We start from the raw sequence: 17,326 nt of genomic DNA on the forward strand, positions 1-17,326 counted from the left end.
TAAAAGAGTCTGTGTTGCCAACTAGAGGTTTCAAAATCTTAGCCACCTACTTAGCTAATTTGTAGGTAGGAGAACCAATGGTGTTGACTATTGGTCTAAGAGGGACCCCATCCTTATGGATTTTTGGTAATCCATAGATTCGAGGTATAACCTCACAGGATGGAATTAGCTTCTTTTTCATTTTATAAAAGAGTTTGTGTTACCAACTAGAGGTTTCATAATCTTAGCCACATACTTAGCTAATTCATAGGTAGGAGAACCAATGGTGTTGACTATTGGTCTAAGAGGGACCCCCTCCTTATGGATTTTTGGTAATCCATAGATTCGAGGTATAACGTCACATGATGGAATCAACGTATTTTTCATTTTATAAAAGAGTTTGCGTTACCAACTAGAGGTTTTCGAATCTTAGCCACATACTTAGCTAATTCATAGGTAAGAGAACCAATGGTGTTGACTATTTTCCACTAGATTGATGAAACTTCCAAGTTCAAAAGTTCCAAGAAAGTGTCTCATTTACGTCATTAAGCATGGAACATGGAATTCCTCCACACAATATTGATAATTTGCATGAAAGTCAAGCCTAAAACACCAGCCAACATTTGCTATTCTAATCTTGCTAGCATTTATCAGTCGCCAATATATAAAAGTGCAAGAAATAACAAAAGCCAAGTACTAAAAATAAACAAGTAATTCAATTGTGCAATACACTAACAAAACTTTTCACACACCTAGTGGACCATGGTGAGTTAATTAATAAATCATTAGAGTTACAAACAAAGCTCTTGGCTCTACATCAAACTTCTGAGCAAAAAGGAGCGTGCAGATAATTTACCTTACCTAGATAACAATTGGTTGAAATAAAGCCTAACTAGTATACCACTTGTCGTCTGACCAGCTAAGGTTTAGGACTTTTGAAAAATAAAATTCCACAACAAAATTACACCTTATAATAATTGTCTACCGAGGGATCTTAGTCGGTTAGACAAAAAACATTAATATCTCCAACTGAAGTTCTACAATGAATAAGTTCTTTACCTTCTCCAATAGATGAATAAAACTACCTGTTATTTTATGTGACAAAATGATTTAGCAGAAACAGTTCATTGGCCAGCCCAAGAATACAATTTTTGCAAGGAAATTGTCGATGACTCTTTTCACAATCCATGCAAATATTTCAAGTTACCTTCTCCAAAACATCTTCATTTCAGAGATTGAGGGGCTCTGCCTTTGTATCCCACTCCTTGGTTATACCCCAAGTATCTAGAGATTTTGCAAATAAGAAGGGAACTGTATGAACACATTGATAAGAAACCTAGAAAGAAGCACAAAATCATAGGAAAATAAAAGGCCAACACTTTCCAAATACCTAACATCAGTTACATGACAAAGAAGTGTGTGCATCTTACTTGACTTGTGAGTCAACTTAAAATTAGTTACTTGACAGAAGCTTGTAAGACTTACTTGTATTGTGACTCTTTGTAACAACCATGAGCTGCCTTTGGAGAACTGATGGCATGAAGAGGAATATGGCACATATAACAAACATGAATGTGATTGGGAATGCATTGACCTTTCATAAAGAAGAAAAGAAAGAAAAGTTTGAGTGATTTCAAAACTTTTAAATGGTTTCTAAAAAATTCCATAAAACATTCCAAAACAAAAAGTTCCTTAGTTAATAAGACTTGTTAATCCTCATTTAAATACAATACAATTCTCCTGCTCATGACATTTGTATTATAAAATGAGATTAGAAGGCCTTGTGGCCTTACATTGTAAAGCACAACATAGACAAATATGTTCAAAGGTATCCAGAAGAAGTTCATAATTGTGCTCCTAGACTCCTCAGGAATGTATTGTGATCACATTTTCATAATCGAGTGCCAGAAAATTCCCACACAGGCCTCAAACACATAGAAACCAAGAAGTTGGAGATGCCCTCTTGGTGTAATGCTTCCACCTTTTTCTGTGCTAGGCTCTAAAAGGAACTGCTCATAGCAAGCACACAAAATGTCCTCAGATCCACAATATGCTGATGTTTCATATAAATAAATTCTATCAGAAGACACAAAGGAATAGTAAAGCTAAGACATACAGTAGTTATGAGAGGAAGGAGGAAGGATCCTGTAGCAACAAGGAATACAATCTGCATGTAGCTCTCCGCCTTGACTACTTGGCAGGCTAGGAGTCTAGAGGCAAGGGAACTTCCCAGCATTGAAGACAACATAAATGTTGCAAATATGAACCCATGAGGAATATCTTGTTCACTTGGGCTCAGAGCAGGTGTCCAAAGAAATACAAATGTGTACATTGAACCTTCAAATAAGGACTGTATAGCTCCCAACAATGCAATCTTCTCATCTACTCGTCAAAATGAACAACATAGTTGTCAAGACTAAACATAAGGAAAAGCTTTACCATCATCTGTCTATCTGATGTATAGTTCAAAGAAGGAAAGATATTTGGACATGACAGAGTTTAAAAACTTACCCGAAGTAATAGTTGTGGCAGCACCATTGAACTGAGTAAGTAGATCCTTATTCTCTGAAGGATATCCATAGTTCTCTGTCCAGGTGGAGAAGATAATGTCCATCCTTATGGCTAAGAAGCATGCTGCGGCATCAAACAGATAAACTAGACCAAAGCCTAAAGTGTCAAGAAGAGTATTGGCAAACAACCCAAAGAGAATAGCTACAAGACCATTGCCAAGGAATATTGCCTTTCAAAAGGTGAATGATAACCATTGTGGATCAAAACTCCTCTGCAAGAAACAATAAAAACCTCAAGTGACCAAAATATCTTAGAATATGCCTTGCTAATTTTTCTTATATTTCTTTCTACAAAAGGTAAAAAATTTCTTTAGATTTCAGGCCAACTCCAACGACACATTAATGAGAGAGAGAAACTACATGCTATGCAAAATAATTCTAAATACACCAGGTCTTTCAGTATTGCTGCGTGCACATGATGTAAACATGCAGAAACTACCCCAACTTTCTATGCAAGATGGATATATTCATTACCTTGAAATGTTCAACAACAAGCCATGATTCAAAAGTTGAAAACAGAAGAGATGTGGCAATGCCTCCAAGAATACGGCCAATCATAAATATTTTGTACTCAGGAGAATTCTTTGTAATACAACTCAATATATACGTTATGCAGTATGTTATAGAAGCCCTCTTCCAACCCCTGTAGATAGAACAACATATTAGAATAGATCTATTTTATTAGTTATTTTTGTTCTCAGTAATTGCCACAATACAAGTGCACAACTACAAACCATATGGAGTGTTAATATCTTACTGTTTATCAGCTAAATATCCCACAATCGTGCCAAATAACATAGATGACCCGAAGCCTACAATGAAGAGTCTTCCAATATCTCCTTTGCCAAAACCATACGTGTTGTAAAGATAGTAAACGTAGGGTCCTTGTAACCAATCTTCAGCTACGTTACAATGAAAAGAGAAACCATTAGGCAGAGGAAAGTGCCGAGTTAGTATTGTCATAATGAGTAAGTCAATAATGTCCAATTCTGTAGAGTATCTCTATTTCATGAATGCCTTGTCAAAAGATGAACCGGGATATCAACCAACCACTTAATAACTTATTGGGAAAAACCAAAGAAGATTTACATCACAAACCCAAAACATCTAGAATTACGAAGTTAAATAACTACTGATTCAATTTGTACAATATCAATCCTATAAGCGTACTGATCTATAAACAGGTCAAATTACAACAATAACCCCTACTGATAAAACACGCATGGACAGTCAACAATATTTCCTTTAAACCTGGATTTGGTTCACCAGTAAAGCTAAAAATATGTTAAGCCAAAGAAAGACTACCTTTTGTGGCGTTGGGGTATGCTTTTCTTAATACTTTGAGTGAAAATGAAAAAAATAAGTGAACTTTCCTGGCTGGATATTGACAAGAATTTGACAGCTATTGGAGCCACGACTTCAAAACTTGGTTGAAATTGGAAAAGAGAGTGGAAACAAAACAACTACTAAACTCTGATCACTAAAGGAACAACTTCTGAACAGAACAACCGAGCTGTAAACATGGTATAGCAAAATAGAATAGGTATAGTAGAATAGTGAATGAGCACTGAACAACCGTGAGCTAAATCCATTGTTATGGCAGTAAGGTAGGTCGTGCACAATAGAAACCGCTGCCATTGTTATGGCAGCTAGTCGTGGAAGAGCAGAAATTGGAAAGTGGTTTTGGTGAGGGAGAAATAGTCTGAGATATTTAGCCAGAAGTCAATCAGACCATATGCCAGATTGATGCCAGATGTCAATCAGAGAATCAAAGTGTACACTACTAAATTAATTCAAAAGAAGGCCTATCGGCCTAATTATATTAATAAATGTGTTTTATAAATGTAAATAAGTTTATATGAATCACATTCATAACTATAATTTAAAATGTGGTTAATATACTCTTATATTTGTTATTAGATATAGATTTAATAATATCAATATCTATATTAATAATATTAATATTAATCAATATAATAATAATAATTTAATTTAAAATAATATTATCATTGTAACTCAAGGGATTATAACTCCAAGGGAATAATAAAAAACTTAAAGAAATAATATGAAACCCTATGAACATAAATCCTCTGATTAATAAATCTAATGCACTAATAACATTATGAATATGAACCCTCCAAATAATAATTCTAACACACGAATATTATAAATCCAATGAAATAATTACTGCACGGGAATAATATTAAACCTCTCGAATATGAACCCTTTAATTAATAAACTCAAGGGATAGATATTATAAACCCAAGGCAAAAATTCTATAATCCCAATGGACTATGAACCCTAAGGAACAATATTAAATACAAGTGACCAAAATTATAAGAAAAAGGTATATAAACCCCAAGATAGATATTATAAACTGTAAAACAAACAAGTTTGATATTATAAGCTGAAGGGAATAATAAAAACAAGGGATTTATACTATAAAATGAAGGGATTATTAACCACAAGGAATAATATGAAACATAAGGGAATAATATTAGACCCTAGGAATATGAACCCTCACACTATTAAACCCATGGAATTGATATTATAAACTCAATGAACCAATTTTAAACATTAGGAATATGGGTCCTTACATTAATAATCAGAAGGAATTGATATTATAAACCTAATGGAATAATAAACCCGAGGGATCAATACTAAACCTAAAGGGATCATCAACCCAAAGGAACAATATTAAACCCAATGGATTAATATTATAAATCCAACATATACAAACCCAACGTATATAAATATTTCTAACCCTAAAATAAACATTGTTGATGACCCTTGACCATGGTTGACTTCCGTAAAGAGACAATCGTTGTCACAATGCGACGTTGGATAATTTTTGCCTCTGCTTGACCATATTTGTCATAATGCAACATTGAACGAGGGTTGAGCATGAATAACTTTGATATTGAAGAAATCTTTGTCGCAATGTGACATTCAACTATTGTCAAACACGGTTGAATGTCATATTGTGACAAATATTGTCTCAATATGAAAGTGAACCATCGTGAGGCATGGTCAAACATGTGTAGTGAATAGTTTATAATATTTTTCTTTGGGTTTAAATACCCTACAATGCATCTTGGATGCCCATGCTCAATCATGGTCAAAGATGGGCTACCATTGACAACCATGGTCACCCACACTATGTGAAAGTAATGATGGTCAACAATGGTCAATCTTAGTTGAACCCTTTGATTAATAAACCCAAGGGATTGATACTACAAACGCAACAAAATAATAAACTAAAGGGATTAATACTATAACCCCAAAGGATAATGTACCCAAGGCAATAATATTAAACCCAAGGGATGGATATTATAAACCCAAATTGTATATACCTAAAGATAAATATTATTAACCTTAAAATAAACATGGTTGACCATGCATGCAGATGGTTTATTTACATATTGAGACAACCATTGACAATGTGACATATGACGATCATTGATGATGTTTGAGCATGATTGATTACCATATCGAGACAATTTTTTTCACAATATGATGTTGGGTCATCATTGACCAAACTTGATTTAAGATATCATTGCCACCATGCGACGTCAAAGCATGGTTGACCATGATTGATTTTACATAGCACGAGTAGCCATGGTTGACCAAGGTAAACCAATATTGAGCCTGGCTGATGAAGATTGACCTTCGTTGACAATGATCATCCGTGAGTGAGCGTGATTGTTATTTTAAAGGAAAACGAATAATTAACCATGTTCCTATAATATTAAAAACAAACAGATTATAAACCATAAAAAACAACAATAAACCAAATACAAAAGTGTAAACCCAAAGTATACAAACCATAACATAAATATTATAAACCGGTAAATAAACATAATTGGCTATTATGGACTATCATCAATTTTTATAATAAAAAGATCTTCAATTAAACTATCCACAAAATTCTTAACCATAATAGAAGCTCTCCATTAAAATACTTAAAAAAAAAAAAAAACAAATAAAAAACACATACGTATATTGGATTCTCATGGTCGGAAAATAAGCTCTCCATTAAAATATTTCAAAAAAAACAAATAAGAAACACACACGGATTTTGGATTCCCATGGTCGGAAATACTTCCCAGCCATAAAGATTGGAACCGGTAAAACAACGACCCTTTGGGTGCGCTAAATATGGAACACAACTTTTCCTGATCCAGAGCAGCGTTTGGTGGGGTATTGTAGAGAGGAATTGTTTAACGTCTTTTCTGTTGGTCAGATATTTTGGAAAATTGCAATTAGATAAATTTGAAAGAAATTCAGTACACAGCTACAGCTGGTAACTAATCGTAAAACTACACATGAATTAACAGAACATGAAGCAGCTACGGCTGCGTACAATTTGGACTGTGCGTCCTAACTCTGCATTACAACTCGGACTGTGAGTTCGGACACTCTGCATACCTCTTCTATCACAGATCAATTGAAGTTATACGTAAATTAAGTCGGTTAATTGCCCTTTCAGTTCGAAAGAGTTATGGCGGTGATGATTCTTGGAACGTTGAACAGATCATGGTAGTGGCGCCTCTTCAATGCAAGACAAGCCATGGCGGTGAGGCGGTGTTTGGTGCAGTGGTGGCGGTGTGTTGTGAGAGTAATTATTTCCTAAATTTATTAGATAACTGTTTCATTTGATAACAATTGTGATTATATTTTTATTTTTTAATTTTAAATAAATATATAATGAGGAGGGTGGAGTTGTACCTTATGTTAATATTTATTTAATAAAATAGGGAGTTGTTTTGTGTAGAAATTTGATGGAAAAATTTGAAGTGAAATCTTGATTTCTGTTATTTAAACTTAGCACTCTCAAAAACTCTAGGGCATTTCCATCTTGCAGCCTACCCATCAAACTTGTGATTTCAATAAATTTTTGTAAAACTTTAAAGAAATTAGACTGGAAAAACCCACTTGAAAAACTTCCAAAAAATCTAACTAAAACAACTCTATAAAATAGTGTTGTAATTTAGTGGTTAGTTAATTAATTTTTTTTATTATTAATTTTATTTTTATCAAATTAGTATAGGTTTATTTTAACTTTGGATTTACTAAGAGTCCATCTAAACATAAAATTTAATAAATCTAGAGTTAAGATGAATCTAGACTGGTTTTAATAATTTTTCAATTTAACTCTTATATAATTATAAAAATAATAATGTAAAATATAATTCATCAAAATACTTTTATAAAACAATAACTATTTTGTTACATTTATTAAAATATTCATTTTAATTCATAATATTTTATTATATCTATGAAAAAAAACATTTTAAATGTTTAAAAATTTAAAGAAATTTATTATTTATATTTATATATATATAATCTCTTTCAAATTCACCAAGCCAATGTCATCCTATCCCATAAGGGGATATAAATTGTCAAGTGAAATGTATATTTGCATCACTGTGGTTCCCCTCATTCGTTCTTGAATATGTCAATACAATGCAGATCACCTAAAACGAAAGAAATGCATAAAAGCACTCAACTCGAGCAAATAGTTTATTTAGAATCCAACAACATATTTATAGAACTCTTTTCTTGTGAGAAATGAACTCGACGTTATTTTGATCAATTCGTTGAAAAGTAACTTCATGATCGAATCAGTGATGATATTGTAGGCCAACAAAAGATATTGATGTGGGACATATTCAAGAATGAATAAGGGAAATAGTTATGTGGGACAATTCAAGAATGAATAAGGGGAATAGTTGCACATCACTGTTATGCAAATATACATTGCACTTGGCAATTTATATTCCATAGGATGAGATTGAGATTGAGATTGAGATTGAGATTGAGTTGGTCAATTTGAAAGAGATTATATATATATATTATATTTCTCAAATAAAAGAATGTTTTTTAATTTTTAAAATTTAAAATGATTTTTTAATAGAAATGATAAAATATTATGAATTAAAATGAATATTTTAATATATAATAAAGTTTTATAAAATATTTAAGTATAGAGTTTATCTAGTGCATTATATTAGATATCCTGGTTACCACAGTTGTAAGTGATGATTGACGCTATGTGATTCATTTCATTAGTTTCAATTCCACTTCTTCACCCCTGTGAGCATCACCCGATGCAATGAGTACTAAGTGAACTATTCAAATATCATGAGAAATTAGTCAGTTACGACTACCTCTCATGGAAATGGTCATACTTAAATGACTTACTTAACGCAATTGAATCCCAAAATGATATCTAATATTATAAAATAGTTATTATTTTATTGAGGTATATTTACGAATGATATTTAATATTATTAGTTTTATAATTATTATTAATGTTAAATTGAAAAATTATCCGAACCAATTTAAATTTATCTTATTTTTTTTATAACTTTATTGAAAGGGATCAATCTCTTTTTACTCTAAAAAATTGTCTACATATCAATAGATTTGATCTCTCAAAGATTTAGTAAATCTAAATTAAAACAGATCTAAATTGGTCTCTAATCCAAAATTTTAATAATATTGATGAAAAAGTACTTTTCACATTATTATATAAATTTTGATTTTTTATTCCTTATCTTATTTATAAATACTTTTAAATAAGTTAAAAAGATTCCTATAAATAAAAGGTTATTTATAACAATTACTACTCTAGCTAAAATTTGACACACTTAAAAATAATTAAGAAAATATTATTACAATTAGTATTTATTAAATTAATTATAAAAATATTTAAATAATTTAGAAAATATTATTACAGATAATACTTATGAAAATATTAAAGCTTGATATCAATCTTAATTGTCTATAAAATTATATATATATATATATGATGATGATGATTCACGTCCGCTTAGACGTTTTGTGATTATTTAAGATTTTATTTCTATGATAAAAAATAAAGGAAAGAAGCGTTCCTAGGTTATTATAGTTTTAGTAATTCTGAAATTGGTAATGGGGCAAATGTTATGGAAATGAGAATGAATGTGAATAAGGGCCAGACAATCCAAGAGAAAGTGTTTTCATCTTCTACTTTCTTAGTATGCAAAAGAGGCATATTCTTTCGTCCCAAAGAATCTTGGGAATAGACCAACGTTCAAGTTTCACTCCTGAACTGATGAGAATTATATCTGATCCTTCCAACATTTATTAGCTTCTTAGAATTAGTTAATACAGAAAGATAATTTTGGTTAGCAAGCTTGGAATTAATTGACTCTTATAATACCTTAACTTTCTTTTCCCTTCTAACTCCTTATCACTCCACAAATTATCTTTAAATTTAAAAATAAGGTTTATATTATTGTCGTTTCTTAAAAATGTCTCTATTTAAAATTTTCATCCAAAGGTGAAATTCACCATCTTAATTATTAAATCACGAAGACTAGATCTGTTATATCGTCATGTTTTACTTAATAAATTTTCCCGTTGAGGGCACTTCAATAATTTATCTGTTAGTAGCCCGGCACTTAAAAAATCATTTACTAGAATAGGCGTTTGAAGTGGGTGAGTTAGTGCACAGTAAAGAAAGGTATCCAAACACGATGAAATCTCTCCAAGACTCGGGAGAAACGAGGAACGATGATGGGCATCATTCCCAAGAGTTTCTTCAAGAGAAATAACCTCGGTGATACTTTCATCATTGGGAAATGTCTCATTCAAGGGATCCAGAGAATCCCAAGAACCAAGCCAAGGGGATTGTGAATATGCATCTAAATGCATACTAAGAGTAGCATGACTTTCAGAAGTCACTGCTAAAGCCAAAATAATAGCTCGATAGGCTTGTTCTGTTGGGTTGAGCGAGATGACATCGCCAAAAGAATCAGCTTGATCGATCCAAGGATCATGAGAAGTGGAAATCATGTTGACAAAAGCGATATTTGGAGGTGGGAGGGAAAAAGTTCCCATAAGAGAAGAGTCTTTAAAAAGACCCTCCCCAACACTCTCACAAGGGATGTCAATATTTCCCATATATGGCACATTGCCATTCAAAGAGCTAGAAGAGAAAAAGATTAATTGATGAACGATGACTATTTTCCCCTCATGAGGAAAATGGAGCACACGGAACAAAGTATAGACTACGCAAAACATAGAATGAGTCCAACTCCGATGAAGTAGAAGGTTATAATTCAAATTCACATCAATGACTTCTACTTCTAAGTTAATGATTTTTCCTTCCAATGTTATGGGAAAGTTCATGAGAATATCATAAGGACGAAATCCTCTACCATCAGAGACTTCTAAGATGTTAGGAGACTGCTTGAGAGGTAGAGAGCCAATAAATTTCCAACATAAAGACTTCTAAGATGTTAGGAGACTACTTGAGAGGTAGAGAGCCAATAAATTTCCAACATGAGACAATCATGATGTAGGTTGAAGCACCTTCATCAACCATTGTCCAATGAGTCGTCTTCGATTTTATAATGACTTGGATTAAAGATGCAAGTTGATGTGGGAGACGTAGAACGTGATTTTATAGGTCAAAGGTAATCAGACTTGAATCAGTAGGGTCATTTCCTCCCATAGCGAATAGTAATGCTTTATAACATGCAATTATAACCACAGTAGGGTCATTTCCTCCTATAGCAAATAGTAATGCTTTATAACATGCAATTATAACCACAAATATTGGTCAAATCCGTTCTTCGATGCAGAGGCATTACAAAAACAAGAAAATATCGTTGTAAAGCTCGTTCACCATTGGTAGCATCTCTTAAATGCTACCGTGAAAATTTGGAGCTTGTCCATCGTTCCAAAGGTATCGTAGATATCATCGAGAACACATTTTGGCAAAGATGAGTTGGAAAAATGGACGATATAATATTTCTAGTCTTCATGATTTAATAATTAAGATGGTGAATTTCAGTTTTGGATGAAAATTTTAAACAGAAATTTTTTTACGAAATAAGATTAATAGAGACAATATTTTTAAATTCAAAGATAGGTTGCAGAGTGATAAGGAGTTAGAGGGGAAAAGAAAGTTAAGGTACTATACGGAGTTAATCAACCTCTCTTGCTAATCAGAATTATCTTTCTGTATTAATTAATTATAAGAAGCTACCGAATCTTACAAGGATCAAAACTAATTCCTAATTCTCCTGAGTTTAGCAGTTCAGCAGTGCAACTTGACGTTGGACTATTCCCAAGATTCCTTGGGACTAAATAATATGCCTCTTTTGCATACTAAGAAAGTCGAAGATGAAAATACTTTCTCTTGGATTGTCCAGCCTTTACTCACATTCATTCTTATTTCCATAACATTTTCCCCATTACCAACTTCCTTGTGCTTCTTTCTTAAGGTCCAATAGACCATATTGATCTCTCCACCTTAATTATCATCATCATCATATATATATTATTTTATAGACAATTTATACAAAATGGTATATGATATGATTGATATCATGCGTCAATTTTTTTATAATTAATTCAATAAATATTAATTGTAATAATATTTTGTAAATTATTTAAAACATATATACTTAATTTAATAAATATTAGATGTAATAATATTTTCTTAATTATTTTAATTATTTTAAGTGCGTCAAACTTTAGGCAGAGTAGTAATTGTTATAAATAACTTTTTATTTATATGATTTTTTTAAACTCATTTTAAAGTATTTATAAATAATAGAAAGGAAACAAAATAAAAAAATTATATAATAATGTGTAGAGCATCTTTTCATAAATATTATTAGAATTTTAGATATAGACTCAGATTTATTAAATTTATGAAAAATTAAATCTATTAATATGTAAACATTTTTTAGGATAAAAAGAGATTTAATCTTTTCTATAAAATTGTAAAAAGATTAAGGTAAATTTAAATTGATTTTAATAATTTTTCAATTTAATTTTAATAATAATTATAATACATTATTGATAAATAATTTTTAATAAAATAATAACAATTTTATAATATCTTATTATTTATTAAAATATTCATTTTAATTCATAATATTTTCTTATATCTATTAAAAATCATTTTGAATTTTAAAAGTCAAAAAAATTTCTTTTATTTGATATATATATATATATATATATATATATATATTTCAAATTGACCAACTCAATCTTATCAATCTCATCATGTGGGATATAAATTGTCAATGAAATGTATATTTGCTTAACAATGTTGTGCAACTATTATCCATATTCATTCTTGAATATGTTCACATCAATATCATTGGTTGGCTTACAATATCACCAGTGAGAAGTTACTTTTCAACAAATTAATCAAAATAACATGGAGTTCATTTCTCTTAAGAAAAGAGTTCTATAAATATGTTGTTGGATTCTTAATAAGTTTGTCGAAATTTAATTTCATAAAGGGTTTTAAATAGTAAAAAATTATTCATTATTTTATTTAAAATTTCTAGAAAGACATATTAGGAGCACCGTGCAACAACAAAATATATTTTAATAACAAAATTATTCAGAAAATCATACATGATTTAGTCAAAACTTTCGTAATAATAAATAGATAAAATTAATAAAATTATTTTTTATTTTATTAATAGAAAAATTAACAATTTTTGTTAAGGTTTAATTAAAGGATATATCATTTGCAAGAGAGATATTGTTGTTTATTTTACTAATAGAAAATTTTATAATTTTTGTAAGGGTTTAATTAAATGACATGTCATTTGCAAAAAAGACATACTTAGAGCATTGTGGAGCTACAAAATATTTGGAATCCACCAAAAGATCATAAATTGAAAGGTATGGTGATTCACTCAAAACCCTAGATAAGAAAAATCTTAAATTTTACTATTAAAATATTTTACAATTTCTGGTAGATTTATTCACAATTTAGAAAAAATAAAACAAAAACTCCCTATAATAAAAAATTTACTATAAATTTTACTTTTAGACATTTTTACTATCTCATTTCTTATTTAAATATAATTAAAATTAAAACAAAAAAAATCAATATTTACCTTAAACCCTTGCTTCTTCCTACAAAATTCCACCTTAAGGTTTAACTTCCTCTACCACTTCACATTTAGGGTTTTTCAATTTAGGAATTTTAGATTTAATGGGTTTGTGTACTTACTATATATAGGATGTTTGACATGTAAAGTAGAAGAATTAACTATTGAATTAGATCCAAACCCTATTGGTCATCTATGTCTTTTCTTTAAATGGCTATATGTTCCGCGGTGCACCCTCTATAATATGACGCATCGGTGCTCCCTGTTTAATACAACACACAAGTATATTATAATGCTCTATATTCTTTCTAGTATGTTAATAGTTTCTCCCGATGTAATATAACACATCAACATGCCTCTTTCAAATAACATCGTTAAATCATATTGGTGTGTTTATCATATTGGTGTGTTTATCTTTACAAATTTCTTGCTCCCGTGTAATATAACGCATCAACTTTCAAATAACATCGTTAAATCATATTGGTGTGTTTATCATATTGGTGTGTTTATCTTTACAAATTTCTTGCTCCCGGTGTAATATAACGCATCAACGCGCCTCTTTCAAATAGCATCATTAAATCATATTGGTGTGTTTATCCTTAAAAATTGCACCGTAATAATTTAAATTTATTTTGAAAATTGATTTTCCATGATGGTGTGCTTGAACAATTAAACACCCAATGCGTTTGGTGGTCTAAACACATCGGTTACTAGAGATTTTTTGGTTGAAAATTATTTGATTTATTTGTAAAATATATTTAATAACTTCTATATTGAATCCTATAAGTTGTATATTGACAAAAAAATGTCTAGGTAAGTCTCAAGTAACAAAAATACTTATCAACATAGTGATAACACATCAAAAAACACAGATAAGGCAATTTCTTTGTAAATTCTTTACAAAATCAATATGTTTGAGTTATATGTAAGTTTAACTAATATGTATTGGTTGGTGTGTCTCATGCAGATCCACAAAATGGACAAGGTCGATAAGACTATTTCTAAGCTAAGTGCATAAGAGCATAAAATCCTGATACAAAAATTGTAGAATTGATGCAAGAGCATCTAGCTCGCGGAGGTCATGGCTGGGAGTTTGTCTTTTCTAATAGAATGAGTTTTCATTAGTTTTCATTTTCATTTAAATTTCTAGGAATGGTTGTCTCAGCCCACTATTAGTGTTTGCTTACATTCTTTTTATTTTTAGTTTTATTAAAAGTTTACTTTTAGATTACAAATCAAGAAATGACAGTTATTCAAAAATAACCTAATGTAACTACTGGCAGTTTGATAACTGTCCAGTGTTCTTTACAAAACGAAAAAAGGAAACAACTATTGTAATCTTTTTTTACCATCATAGAATTGAATAGAGATAAGCACAGAAACATTCTGAAGAACAAATACATCTGAATCCATATATATTACAACTTAAGTATTTTTCTGCGTGATACAATTAAATTCATTTTCTTTTCCATAGTATAATGATGACAAACAGTGAACAGTAAGCATAGAAGCAAGGAGAGCATCCAAACAAGTCAGCAAGATAACAGAGCAGGCTTATGGAAGAAACAAGAGAGCCACTGTCAGAGGAATATCCAGGAAAAAAAGCTACAGGTACAGAACCAAACTCATAACTATTTCCTTTGCAAATTTTTATCAACAGAAATCATTGTGTGTGTGTGTGTGTATATATATATATATATATATATATATATATATATATATATATATATATATGTATGTATGTATGTATGTCAAAGCCGAACATCCATAGTCTAATATTCAGAGACCAGAAATAAAATAGAGTTAACAGTGCCAAAAACCACCATGAGGCAAGAACGTATCATTACAAACACAAGTTAATAGTGGAGCCATAAATATAAAGTGAAGCTACAGGCACAGTGAGGCCAAGAAACAACAAAGTCGAAGCCAAACCACAACTACAGTCCCATAAACCCTACGAACAACAAAACCCTCAAACAGACAAACAAAGAACTTTCAAGGAGTGACCCTACCCAGTTCGAGCATAGGAGTTAGGGTGCAAGGTCGACAAACGGAACCAAGTCGTGCACCTGCAGGGCCAACAAGCAGGCCATCAGAACAAGTAAAATGAAACTAAAGATACAGGGTTGAAAACAGAGGAAGGGTGACTGAGAAAACTCACCGAGAAAGCTAAGCCCATGCAAACCAGAGGAGAAACCATGGACAAAGGTTACGGCCGCAGAGTGCTCACTGCCCACAAGGAGCAAGAGCCGTCAACGCCTGAAGAAAAAAAGGAAAAAAAGACTAGCATGGAGAGCAAACTTACCTCTAAATAACCACCGAATGAGAGCCAAGAGCTGAGCCACTCCACAACTGCAACCTTTAGCAAGAACCAAGCAAACAATCAAACAGTGGAGCAAGCGCATTGTAACCAACAACGAATAACAAAAGTTTACAACCCAAAACGTAACCAGAGCTAAGAAAAATAGAAACCAGAGCCTGAGACCAAGGGTTCTAGACCCAGAGTCGAGAAAACAAGAACAAAACAGGAAACATTGACAGCATATGAAAGTGGAAACCCTCACAGAAATGCATGACCAGGAGCAGTGAGGCAAAACCCCTGTAAAAACAACCAAAGACATAACTATTGTTTCGCAGAGTAGCAGAACAAATGCGCCAGAGACCTCACCTCGCAAGCAACAGAGTGAAACAACAGTGAAATGACCCGACTTAGGGTTTCTGGGGTTTCGTAAGAGGCGGGGAGGAATGAGCCCCAAGGCCAGGACACCTATCCTCAAATCATTAACACCATAGGACAGTGCCATAAAGTCAACCAGCGATGCAGTTAACAACAAAATAATCAGCAGTTAATTATTTATACAAAAGGGTAAAGGGCTAGTCCCATCAAATTTTTGGTAATAGAGCAGGTTACAATTAATTCTTTTTCTTTATAAAATGGAAGCCAGAAGAAGAGGTTGTGGCAGAGCTATTCGAAGAGTAGTAGACGAAGGGTTGAGAGAAGAGATTAGGATCCTGAAAGCTCGTTTAGCAGCAGAAGAAGTAGGAAGGAGAAGCAATCCGGAAGTAGGGGAGGATAGTGATGAAGAAGTTATAGTTATGATAGATGGATCAGATGAAGAAGGACCTGAAATAAAATTGTTAAGGTCAGTTTTGTTGGCTAGCAGTAAGCCAAAGCTTGAGATTCCAAACTATGATGGTAGTTTTTCCACAGAAGTGTTGTTGGACTGGATTGGTGAGTTAGACAAATACTTTGAATGTGAGGAGATCAGTGAAGATGGGAAAGTTAAATTCACTGCCACTAAGTTGAAAGTACATGTGGCCTTATGGTGGGATAGTGTCCAAGTAGAGAGGAGAAGATTGAATAAGTTACCCATTAAAAAGTGGACCAGAATGGTCACCAAGATGAAGGGTAAGTTTTTGCCCAAAGATTACCAGATTGCTCTATATCGACAGGTGTAGAATTTGAAGCAGAGAGGAATGATGGTGAAAGAATATACCAAAGAATTTTATCAGGTGAATTTGAGAGTTGGTTATACTGAAGACACCCCATAAAAGACAACAAGGTTTGTGAATGGCCTAAGGTTGGAGATATTGGATTAGATAAGTGTTCTTTCCCCAAAAACCATAGAGGAAGCATACCAAAGTGCCTTAAAGGCAGAAGAAAATATCGCAAGGAAGAAGAATGCCAGGAGAGGACGAGGAACTAGTAGAGGGAAAGGACTGCCAACAATAGTGAAGAGGGCAACAGTTCAAAGACCTCAGGGATGACAGATAAGGAATGTAGCACTAGGGGAGGAAAGCCATACCAGAGAGGAAGGGGAAATGGCAGGGGCAGAGGAGCTTCCTATCAGTGTTACAAGTGCC

At 32.1% G+C, this 17,326-nt stretch overlaps 1 pseudogene; it reads right to left on the bottom strand.

Annotated features, from left to right (window-relative positions):
* Positions 1–1,207: 1,207 nt before the first annotated feature.
* LOC149171502 (uncharacterized) lies at positions 1,208–16,266 on the bottom strand (annotated as a pseudogene).
* Positions 16,267–17,326: the final 1,060 nt, after the last annotated feature.

Source organism: Pinus tabuliformis, chromosome 4_2 (genome assembly GCF_031772625.1).
Source record: "Pinus tabuliformis cultivar Carrire ecotype Pingquan chromosome 4_2, CPIR1, whole genome shotgun sequence".
NCBI classification, from domain to species: Eukaryota; Viridiplantae; Streptophyta; class Pinopsida; order Pinales; family Pinaceae; genus Pinus; species Pinus tabuliformis.